Here is a 12603-nt window from a genome sequence, read left to right on the forward strand (position 1 = left end):
AATAAATAAATATATAATAAATAAATAATCCTCTCTACACTTTGAGCTATTGAAAAAGTCTGGGAATTTGTTTTTTTCAATCTGTGAGTAACTTCTGCACAAATTAAAATGTCTGAATGTCAAATGGCTTTAGATTGGAGGGAAGTTTATTTTTATTTATTTTATTTTACATTTGTTTACTGGGAAAGTCCGACTGGACACAGGCCCATTTTCAGCGGAGGCCCAGGAGAAAAGCTCCAAAATAACACAAAACAATATAATACAATATATAATTATGGATGTAGTACTGTATGGATTAACCTTTTGTTGATTTATTGATGGTCCTTTTGGTGGTGGGAAATTACATAGATGAATCCATCTCTATTATGTTTTCAGATATTTTGACTTGCAGACAATTTCATTCAGTGAGTGGGTGTCATGAAACATGCCCTCTTCTTGGGCAACTAGACTTGAGTAACCAATATTAGATCTTAGCCATCCAGCTGGGAAAGGTCAGTATGTGGATTTTCCATCTGGTTTGATGAAGGCTATGCTACTTACCCAAGGACTACATTTATGGCTATCCATCCAGCCATTGTGTTGCTGAACTACATTGTTTGATAATGAGAAGTTGAAGATTTTTATGTCAAGAACCTGTCAATAAAAAGTGGCTTGTTTATGTTGCAGTGAAGGCTGTGGTCTTTGTAGTGAGCATTTTAAGTATAACTAGTATTTCTGAGGTAGAGGAAGTCTCTTAAGGCAGGATATTTCTTAGCCTAGAAAGCAAGCCAATGATGACATTTATAGTGGGTGTGAGAGAGAGAAGACAAGAGAAGCTTTTTAGTCTGTTTGGATAACATAGTGAATTTAGTCCTTTGACCTTTTTGGCAGAAATGGTTGTAGTCTTTCTTTGGCAGGGTGTTTTGCTGAACTCAATAATGGCTCTTGTAAAGAAAGAATACAGGGGATGTTATGACCTTGTCCCCCTGGTGAGATACCCCTTACTAATGAAGTGGGCCATGTAAAAGCAAGTCAGGTTTCTATCAACCAGGGATGATGATGCATTTTGGCATTTAGCTTGAGGCCATATTTCTGGCACCAGTTATTTGTTTGACCCTCTTGTAGCTTATTCAGAATTGTTTTAAGTCAAGTAATGTGAATTCTTTACTTTATTGCAAATTTGATGAGCTATTTTTGTGGATTATATAGTTGGACTGCTAGAATGGTTTTCCCAGTGAGAAATGCTAGTGCTGTAATGAATATCTGTTTATTTGTATATATATATATATATATATTAACTAAGATGTTAGAGTTAACTGTTAGATTAGAGAATTAGAGTGAGAATCAGAATTTTAAGGCAAATATTAGGCATTTATTACATTTATTAATTGTTCAAATGCACCTACAGTACAGCCAGGAGGTTGACTGTGGTCTTCGAAGAGTTAACTATATGATATATTTTATATAGACCATTTCTGTTCAGTCAATCCTGCTTTAGATGTTACATTTTTCTCAACTTTTTTTGTGTAAATGTAGATTCGTCTTTTCATTCTTCTCTATGCACAGGACTGCAGCTTCAGATCACAGTCACCTCAAAGCTGATACAGACTTTCTCTGGCTTCATCTGTTGCCTTTTTCTCATAATACCTTGCTGTCTACCTTCTTGTCCAGGTCCTGCTCCACTGACTTTCTCACTACATCAGTTGCAGACATTCTTGGGCTTCATTGTTTTATTTATCAAATTTTGGAGTGCTTTTTTCATGTTGAATTTCATCCTTTGTATGGAATTAGGGATTCTTGTCTCTCTCTGTTTTCTTCAGCTCTGGTGGGATGATTATTATTTCTACCCTAGTTGTCAGTGCCAAGTTCTCCTCCCCCATTCCTTGATTGGTGCCATTTTGGTAGTGCTGTATTTATGCTGTGTGGAATAGACTAGATGCCCTGTTTACTGTTAGTGGTATATCCGCGGTGGTACAGTGGTAGCGTTGTTGCCTCACAGCAAGAGGTTCTCCTGCTCAATTCTCAGCTGGAGTGCCTTATGTGTGGAGTCTGCATGTCCTCCCCATGGTCGAGTGGCCTCCGAAAGACATGCGTGAATGGGCATGCCTTCGCTGAAGGTTTGACGTCGGGCTGGCAACTCGGCACCATAAAAATCTACTGTCAATCATTAGCGGACCAGAGTTCCGCTGTGGCGACCCCTAACTGGGAAAAGCCGAAAAGACAAACTGACTGTTAGTAGCGAGTTTTGTGGTGAGTTTGACTGCTTACTTTGTGGTTATGGGGGAAGGTTTTTTTTAAAGTGTATTTCATGTGGCTGTAATTTGCCACCCTAAAACCAGTATGTCAAGTGAGCAATATTTTTGTGATCTCCCCACCTGTAAGAACAGTGCAGCATGTGTGAAATCTGTGCTAAGTTAACTTTAATTTACTTCAGTATTATTAAAAAAAAGTGTGGTTTCTAACTTGGCCTAATCCCTTCTACCGACGAGGCTTCTTGTGAGTATAGGGGCAAGCCTCACAAAAATGACATGGGACAGACATGGAACCGGTCTAAAGAGCATAAAAGATCTAAGACGTTTTCTTTTCCCTTCAAAGGTTCCTGATTTGTTTTAATAAAACTTACTGTTTACAGCTGTTCATGATCTCTCCACATTGGGCTCAAGGACAGTGTTTCATCAGTTGGACAGAGAATTGGCTTTCATAGAGATCTGTTCTAGCCCTACTGTGTCAGGGCTGTCTCCTATTCCAGATCAATAGTGGGCATTGATTTATAACAAACTCTCTGGGGCAATGCTGCAAGCTCAGATAGACTTGGGTCTTCTCCTATCCCTCTGTCATACCAGCCTAATTTTGGAAAATGCCTTGCCAAGATCTCCTCCTGCCTTCGGATGGAGACTGCCCAATTTCCTGCATACTCTGAAACTGATCCAGTGCGAGTCTCCCATTGGCATTCACTCCTTTAGTGCAGACTGTACCCCTGGACCACGAGTTTAAGGTCGAGAGCCTGGATCCTTGGTCAAAACTGACTTATTCAGTGTTTTACATTTTAGTTTTTGGCCTTTGAGCCCTTGGGACTGGAAGTGTTAAGACAGATGTTGGCATTGAAACCTTCTGTGCCAGGGGTTGATGTTTGCTCTGTGCCTCCCTTGGTGTAGATCAACTTCATCCCTTCTGTGCTGATGTCTTTGGCACTGATGGCTGCACTGGTGCCAGGCTTGGTTCTGGAGCTGTAGCCTCAGTTGCAGAAGCCTCACTCAGTGCTAGTAATGTCTGGTGTCCCCTGGGTCCCCCTGTCGATATGGACCCTATCCTCATGGGGGCATATCATTGTCAGGACAGGCAATCTGATAGTCAGCTGTTGGATGTTACCCAGAGACAAACTGAAGATAATCTTCCTCTGAAGCCTGTCTTCCTGGGAGGCAACCTAAGAGAGGATATAAGAAGCATCTTCACTCTCTTGAACCAAAAGAGGTTGACTCTTTCTCAAACCCAGGGTCATGAGGGGGATATGGGAAGTTCTTTTTAATAAAGCCGAAGGGGATCGGCGTTAATGTACTCTAGCATTGTAGATAGCCTTGTAGAAGGTCCTGCAAAAAATTTTGTCATCACCCCATCACTTTCCTGGTTGGTTTACCTGTCCTTGTAGAAAATACAGTTTCTCTAATCACTGCAGATGCATGGGGGGAAAATATGATGACTGCCATGCTGAAGAAGCCTTATAGAATCTCTTTCCACCCCATGGACTGGGAATGTTGTTCAGGAAACCTTGACTGTTAATTGTATTGTAAGGAGTCCATGGGGACTGTTCACTTTGGAAAGAGTATTCGCATCCTTAACATTTTCTTTAAGGGAGATGAGTTGCATTTCCCCTCATTATCCTTTCTCACCCTTACCTGCTGCACATCTTTACTAGCTTGGTCCCTCTTTCTAGCCAATCGGTACAGGTCCTTTTCTTATGAAGTGCAGTGGAGTAGCAAGGAGGAAGTAAGGATAGCTATGAAGAGGATGAAGAATGGAAAGGCTGTTAGTCCAGATGACATACCTGTGGAAGCATGGAGGTGTTTAAGTGAAATGGTAGTGGAGTTTTTAACTAGATTGTTTAATGAAATCTTGGAAAGTGAGAGGATGCCTGAGGAATAAAGAAAGTGTTTTGGTACCAATTTTTAAGAATAAGGGTGATGTGCAGAGCTGTAGTAACTACAGAGGGATTAGATTGATCAGTCACAGCATGAAGTTATGGGAAAGATTAGAGGAAGCTAGGTTAAGAAGGGAGGTGATTAGTGATCATCAGTATGGTTTCATGCCAGGAAAGAGCACTACAGATGCAATGTTTGCTCTGAGAGTGTTGATGCAGAAGTACAGAGAAGGTCAGTAGGAGTTGCATTGTGTCTTTGTGGACTTGGAGAAAGCATATGACAGGGTGCCTAGAGAGGAGTTGTGGTATTGAATGAAGAAGTCAGGCACGTCAGAGAAGTATGTAAGAGTGGTACAGGATATGTACGAGGATAGTGTGACAGCGGTCCAGGTCTGCAGTGGGAGTGACAGTTCATTTAAGGTGGAGGTGGGATTACATCAAGGATCAGCTCTGAGCCCTTTCTTATTTGCAATAGTGATGGACAGGTTGACAGACGAGATCAGACAGGAGTCCCCATGGACTATGATGTTTGCAGATGACATTGTGATCTGTAGTAAGTGTAGGGAACAGGTGGAGGAGACCCTGGAGAGGTGGAGATATGCTCCAGAGAGAAGAGGAATGAAGGTCAGCAGGACTAAGACAGAATGTATGTGTGTGAATGAGAGGGAGGATAGAGGAATGGTGAGGAAGCAGGAAGTAGAGGTGGCGAAGGTGGATGAGTTTAAGTACCTGGGATCAACAGTTCAGAGTTATGGTATGGTAAGTGTGGAAGAGAGTACAGGCAGGATGGAATGGGTGGAGAAGTGTCAGGAGTGATTTGTGACAGACTAGTACCAGTAAGAGTGAAAGGGAAGGTCTGCAAGAGGGTAGTGAGACCAACTATGTTATATGGGTTGGAGACAGTGGCATTGACAAAAAGGCAGGAGTCAGAGCTGGACATGGCAAAGTTAAATATGTTAAGGTTTGCACTTGGTGTGACGAGGGTGGACAGGATTAGGAATAAGTATATTAGAGGGTCAGACCAGGTTGGAAGGTTTGGAGACAAAGCCAGAGAGGCAAGATTACGTTGGTTTGGACGTGCTGAGGAGGGATACAGAGTATATTAGGCAAAAGATGCTAAGGATGAAGCTGCCAGGTAACAGGAAAAGAGGAAGACCTAAGATAAGGTTTATGGATGTGGTGAGAGAGGGCATACAGGTGGTTAGTCAAGATGCAGAGGACAGGAAGAAATGGAAACAGATGATCCGCTGTGGCGACCCCTAACGGGAGCAGCCGAAAGAAGAAGTTACCTAGAGTGAATGTTTTTTCAGCACAGTGTTTGGATGATTTGTTGAATGCACTCAGTCAAGTGAATGATAGATGTTAAGTTGTCAATCTCGCCTTCATTCTTGCTGGATGGGTTCGGAGCCGATCCTCGGCTTCGACTCGGCACTAGCTTTAGCTCGAGAACTCCTTTTACCAGCTCGAGGCAACCCTTTATCCCATGATGCAAGGCGGAACTACCTCAGATCTCGTTTGCCGCTTAGCGAAAGAGGTCTCCTTTGCCAGCTGAGGTAAGTTTTTTCTTGTTAAAGAAGAAAAAGTTTAGTTAGGGGTTTTATTTCCCTTCAGTGTTAGGTTAGCCTGTATTTTGTACAGCCCACCCTATTCCCTTCCTTTTTAAACTTTTAAAATAGTTTTTTCAGTAAAATTTTTAGTCAGGCCTAGTTCCCCAAGTTATTCCCTTCCTGTGTGTCTGTGTAGGGATTAAGTTGTGTGTTTGTGGGGACTGTTTGTGTATTTCCCTTTAGGATGTCTAGGGAAGGCAAGGTCTCAGGTTTCAAGAAGTGTGACCAGTGCTGTCAGAAAATGTCCCTGACAGACGGTCACACTTCTTGTGTGTATTGCCTGGGACCTTTGCACCTGCAGGACTCCTGTGCGTTGTGTCATGCTTTCAGCCAGAGAGTCCTGCAGGAAAGGAGGAACAAGTTGATCCTTCGAGGTTTGTTAAAACCTGAAGGTTCTCCTCCTAAGCAAGGGGCAGGAAAACCTCTTAAGTCACCGAAGGCTCAGGCTACAGTGTCCAAGCCTCCTCCGGTGGCTCCGGCCCGTCGGAGCCGATATCGCCCGGCTGGAGCCGATACTTCTTCTGCTAAAGTAGTGGGTTCGGTGCCGGCCGGCTCCGATACCCTGACTACTGTTGCCTTGTCGGCTCGGCTGGAGCCGACACTTTATCCAGCATCGGAGCCGAGATCCTCGGCTCCATCTGGGTTCTAGGGACTTCGGCTCCGATGGCTCCGGCCCAAGAGATCCCGGTCCCCTTCGATACTAAGTATTCACTCGGCCCGGGTCTCCTCTTTTGTCGGAGCGGAGCCATCGGAGCCGATCTTCGAGATCTTCCAGCCTGTCTGACCACGATTTGGAGAGGGTGGTAAGCAGGCTGTTGAAGTCTCAGGCACTGGCCCAAATGCTCCATAGCCCGTCTCAACAGACTTCGGCTACAGCCCCAATTCTTGAGATTCCTCCTCCGACTCCACACCAGAGTTCGGAGCCGGAGCTTCTTGGGACAGCGACTGTTTCGATGCCGGAGCCGATACATCCTTCGGCTCCGTCATCCTCGGCTCCGATCTCCTCCTTGAGACTTCTCTTGGAGGGATCCGGTCGTCGGGTTTCCTCTGTCGGCTCCGAGGGGGCTAGTGGCATCGGACCCTTGTCCGACCCCGCTCTCCCTCTCGGAGCTTCGGCTTTGGTAAGCTCGGCGCCGACATCGGCCTCGGAGCCTTCTCTCTCCTTGGAGCTGACCATTCCTGTTTCTTCGGAGCGGGTATGTTCAGGTCTCCCGGGGAGGGGAGCCTTTGAGGTGATGAGGAGTGTCCTGGCCTCTGAGCCTGGTCAACGGTCTATCCCTCTAGCTCCTCCCTCATCAGTGCCTGCAGATGCCTCTTGCCAGCCTCTTGCTCTCAGGCCCAGGGATCCATCGCCCCAGGTTTCCCCACTGGGAATTTCCTCTTCTTCCGAGGTTTCTCCTGACCCTGCAGGGGAACCCCCTCGGAAGAGGACGTGTAAGAGGAAACACACAGACTCCCCTGAGTCTACTACATCTGATACCGACTTAGATGAGTCGGAGGGTTCCCTCGGTCCCCTCTGAGGATGTCTCATTTTCAGACATCCTTGAGCTCCTCAAACAGAGGGGAATTGGCCTTCCATTGACCCTTCGAGGATGAGTCAGTATACCTGGAGGCTTTGGATCCCGACCCTCCACCTCCTGGGTGTCTCCGCCTTCGACCCACTCATGCAAGTAGTGGCTCGGAAGGCGTGGGCGCTCCAGATTCTGTGGAACCTGTCCCCAGGAGACCATCAGTTCATCACGCCCCTTCGGACAAACAGTTCCTGTCCAAAGGTGTCTCTGTGGATGCTATGGTGGTGGCGGCCACTAAGAAGGAACTGGCGGATCCTTCAGTACCTGTCCATCCTCCTAATAAGGATTCTAGGACCATGGACAGGTATGGAAAGCGGATGTTTTCTTCAGCGACATTTGCTATGCGTTCGTTGAATTACCTTTGTCACTTCACCAGGCTTCAACGAGATATTCTCAAGGAACTGGGAGAAGTAGTCCAGGATCCTTCAGCTGCTGGGGCTCAAGAAAAGATTGCCTCTCAGCTAGCTATCCTGAATTCAATTTCTAACTCCTCCATGCGGCTCATATCTTATGTAGCCGATGGAACGAGCAGGGCCGCAGGCACAGGTGTTGCTCTTAGACGCCAAGCCTGGATGCGGCTGTGTAATTTTGCGGACCCCTTTAAGGCGTCCTTCACCAACACCCCCTTTGACGGTTCGGCTTTGTTCGGACCTCAGGTGAAGGATACTTTGACCAGATGTGAACAGGACGGTAAAACTCTTTCTGCCGTTGGAGTCCAGTTTTCCACTCCTTCTAGACCATATCCCAAGGGTCAGAAGGGGGGGAAGATGTGGTTCCGTAAAGCCCAAGGAGCTACACCGGACACACGTGGTCAGTTTACCCCAGAGGCAGAGGGGTAACAATAATGACGCCGCCCTAGAGGCAGGGGGCGTCCTCAGAACCAGGGCAACAGGGAGCCTCTTCCTGAGAAGCCCTTTCAGCATCCCTGAGGTGTTGCCCGACTGTCCACCCTTGGAGGTAGTCGGGGGAAGAATTTCGCTGTACCCAGTAGCCTGGCAATCCCTATCACAAGACAAGTGGGTACAGTCGATTATATCCGAGGGTTACAAAATCCCTTCGAAGGTTTCCGTACCTCTACAATCCCTTCCAGACATCTCACCCGGTCAAAGGGATTTGGCAAAACAGGAAGTTTCAAAACTCCTGGCAAAAAGAGCCATCCAAACAGTGCCGGCAGACCAAGTAGGATCCGGCTTCTACTCAAGATTCTTTTGGTCCCCAAAAGGACGGAGATTGGAGACCAATACTAGACCTAAGCAGACTAAACAAGTCTGTCAGAAAGGCAAGATTCGGATGGTCACGCTGCAATCCATTCTGCCCTTTCTGGGCAAGGACAACTGGATGTGCTCGATAGACCTTCAGGATGCGTACTATCATATAAAGATTCACAGACGCTCCAGAAGGTTTCTCCGCCGGCTGGGAGCCAGTCATTACCAATTCAGAGCACTGCCCTTTGGCCTCACTTCAGCCCCCAGAGTGTTCACCAAATGCATGGCAGTGGTCACAGCTCACCTGAGACGTCGAGGATTCCAAGTGTTTCCTTATTTGGACGACTGGCTCCTCTCCGCCACCTCCAAGGATCAGCTTCTTCGGTCCAGAGACTACACCTTACAGCTTTGCAAGAGTCTAGGAATTTCGGTGAATTTCGAAAAATCCTCTCTGCTGCCTTGCCAATCTATCACCTTTATAGGCGCAGAGTTAGATACCGTCAGAATGTTAGCCAGACTAACAAATCAAAGGATTCTGGACATCCAGAAATTTGTTCAGCTTCTGTTACAAAGCAACAAGGTCAAAGCCAGGTTTGTCTTGAAAGTTCTAGGCCTAATGGCTGCAGCCATTGTTCTTCTTCCACTGGCTCACTTCCACATGCGTCTCCTGCAGTGGATGTTGTTCACGCAGTGGTCGTACCACGATCTGCCCATGAGACACGAGATCTTAGTGACACAGTCTTGCAGGGCTCATCTACGATGGTGGATATCTTCCCTCTTCTTCATCAGGGCCGACCCTTTGTTCCCCTCCTCCAGTTGCCACAGTCACCACGGATGCCTCTCTGATCGGGTGGGGGCATTATCAGGGCAGGATGGTCCACGGACGTGGCAACCCATAGAATACCACCTGCACATAAATGTCCTGGAGATGAGAGCAGTGCTTTTAACGTTGCAAGCCCTCGACGACTTTCTTCCCACAGGGACTATTGCAGTACAGACGGACAACATGTCCGTGGTCTGGTACATCAACAAACAGGGCGGAACCAGGTCCTATCCCTTATGTCGAGAAGCTCTCAGACTTTGGCAATGGGCGATCTCTTCTCAGCGGTTTCTGATAGCAACGCACATCCCCGGCAGGTCCAACCTATTGGCGGACAGGCTAAGCAGATCTATTCTGATGCCTCACGAGTGGTCTCTCAATCAGTCTGTAGTGGATCAGATTTTTTCTGAAGTGGGGCACCCTTGTTGCGATCTTTTCGCTACCCTCAAAACAGCAAGTGCCCAGATTACTTCACACTATTTCCCTTCCAGGCCAACCCTTGAGAGACTCTCTAACCCAGGATTGGCCTCGGGACTTCTTTATGCTTTTCCTCCCTTTCCATTGATTCCACAAGTCATTCAGAAAGCCACCGTTTTGAGAGCCAAATTGATCCTCATTGCTCCATATTGGCCTCGACAAATTTGGTTTCCGTCTCTACATCATCACCTTCTGGTGCAGCCCTGGCATCTGGACCCAGTTCCGGATCTTTTGATCCACCAGTCGGGTCAGCAGCACCGCGCAATTCATTCTCTCAACCTCACTGCTTGGTTGCTCCACTTCCTTCCCTAGCCAGGCTACCAATGATTTCTGACTCAGTCAGAGACATTTTAGTGTCTTCTTTAAAGTCGTCCACTAGAACTGTTTATGCTAGCAAGTGGCGGCGTTTTCTATTTGGGCAAACGCCAGAAATATTGATCCTTTCACCGCTCCTATACATTCTGTTTTGGATTTCCTGGCGGAGGTTTTTCATTCGGGATCGTCATCATCTACAGTCAAAGTACAACTGGCTGCTATTTCCAAATTTCATGTTGGCTTGCAGGACAATAACATCATGTCTCATAGGTTATGCAAAGCCTTTTTGAGAGGAGTTTTTCTCCTAAAACCGCCTGTGAAACATCCTCCTCCGCAATGGGATCTGAACTTAATGTTGGCATCCCTAATTCTACCTCCTTCGAACCGTCTGCTACGTGTTCTTTAAAGTTGTTGACATGGAAAACTATATTTTTGCTGGCTGTTACTTCTGCAAGAAGAGTTTCTGAGATTCAGGCCCTCTGTATTCGTTCACCTTATTTGGTGTTTCATAAGGATAGGGTTTCGCTCAGAACTAACCCTTCCTTTCTTCCCAAGGTGGTATCTCAAGCCAATATTAACCAATCTATTGATCTACCAGTTTTCTTTCCTAACTATTCTGACAGAGCTGAACAGAAGCTGCATTTTTTGGATGTTCATCGTCAGCTCAGGTACTACTTACATAGGACTAAACAAATTAGAAAATCAGACCAATTGTTTGTCTCCTATGCACAAAACAGGTTGGGTCTTCCAGTATCTAAAGTGACCTTATCTAGATGGTTGACCTCCACCATTTCCTATGTGTACTCTCTAAGGGGCAAACAACTATCTTCTAAGCCAAAAGCACATTCGACCAGGAGTCTATCCACTTCTGTAGCCTTTCAGGATAGACTTCCCATTGACACTATTTGTGCAGCAGCTACTTGGGCCACGCCTCATACCTTTGTGTCTCATTACAAGTTGGATTTGGCCTCCAGAGATAGGGCCAGTTTTGGTTCCACTGTTCTCAAGAGTCTGTTCCATTGAGCCACCCGGGATACAGGTGCTAGGGACGGTCCCATCCAGCAAGAATGAAGGCGAGATTGACAACTTAACATTTAGAAGTTATGTACCTACCATAACGTTCCATGTTAGTTGTCTTCTCTCCTTCTTTCTTGCCCTCCCTCCTTCCCCTGGCCTGGACAGATCTTGAGAGTTCCTATTAGATTGCTTCCTCTGGAGCATTGTTATGAGGACTTCTTTTAGGAACCATGGTTCCTAATTATATTAGGATAAGTCTTTAGCAGGGTTAGTTAGCTGCCAAACGAGATCTGAGGTAGTTCCGCCTTGCATCATGGGATATAGGGTTGCCTCGAGCTGGTAAAAGGAGTTCTCGAGCTAAAGCTAGTGCCGAGTCGGAGCCGAGGATCGGCTCCGAACCAATCCAGCAAGAAAGAAGGCGAGAGAAGACCACTAACATGGAACGTTATGGTAGGTACATAACTTCTAATTATGGAACAAACTTAAACCTCAAGCTTGCAATGTAGATACTATGGCCAATCTCTTGATGTGACTATCTTATAATTCGGACAGAGATCCAGCAAGGGTAGCAGGCACCACATGGACAGCATGCTGTCAAGCCTGGCTTTGTCTTATTTTCAAGAAAACTTCAAGGTGCCTTCTTAAATGTCCCATTTAATTGGACCAATCTTTTCATGGTACAAATGAAAATTAAACTGAAGGGTGCTGGTGTTAAATGTACTGCTACTGACCACACCTATATAAAAGGACACAAAAACATATACACCCGAATTGTTTTCAGCATGGCCAGAGATCATGGGATAAACAGCCCAAAATGAATCAACTCAGATGTGGTGTTTTTTTCTTTTCTTTTCCTGGGCAGACATCAGCCCACTTGCAGAGGTTCTAGGAATGGTCTGGGCTGGGGTTCCTCAGTCTTGGGGGAAGGCTAGTAATGGTCTCTTCCTGAAGCCTTAGCTGACTGGATAACTTTGGAAGCAGTGGGTAATTCTGTCCATCCATTGATGGATGTGGGCAGCCATTACACTTACCCCTTGGATTTTGGAGATTGTATCCGGAACATATGTTGTTCTATTTCTAGGTGCTACTAAGCCACTGTCCCTATTTTTTTCTGTATGTCACACCTGACCCAAAATAAAGGTATTGATTTCAAAAGTTATGAAATCTCTAGTAGAGTCATCCTGGAGGGCCTATCAGACCAAGATTGTTTTTAGTGTCAAAAAAAGACCAAGGACCACAGTCCCAAAGTGCCATATGGTAACAGTGTAGTCGATTCTCTCCATGTGTCCAGGGGAGATGGATGTAGTCTTTGGACCTCCAAGACCTATACCTGTGCAACATGATCTCTAAGAAGTTGAAGAGGCTACTGTATTTCAGGGTAGGTGCCAGTTATTTCTAGTTCCGAATGTTGCCTTTACTCTACAAGTGCATGGCTGTGGCAGAATTCCAAAGTCTGACAAGGCTGAAGAGCTTCCCT

The sequence above is a fragment of the Protopterus annectens genome, chromosome 9.part0 (assembly GCF_019279795.1).
Source record: "Protopterus annectens isolate FY-2018-M chromosome 9.part0, PAN1.0, whole genome shotgun sequence".
NCBI lineage: Eukaryota > Metazoa > Chordata > Ceratodontiformes > Protopteridae > Protopterus > Protopterus annectens.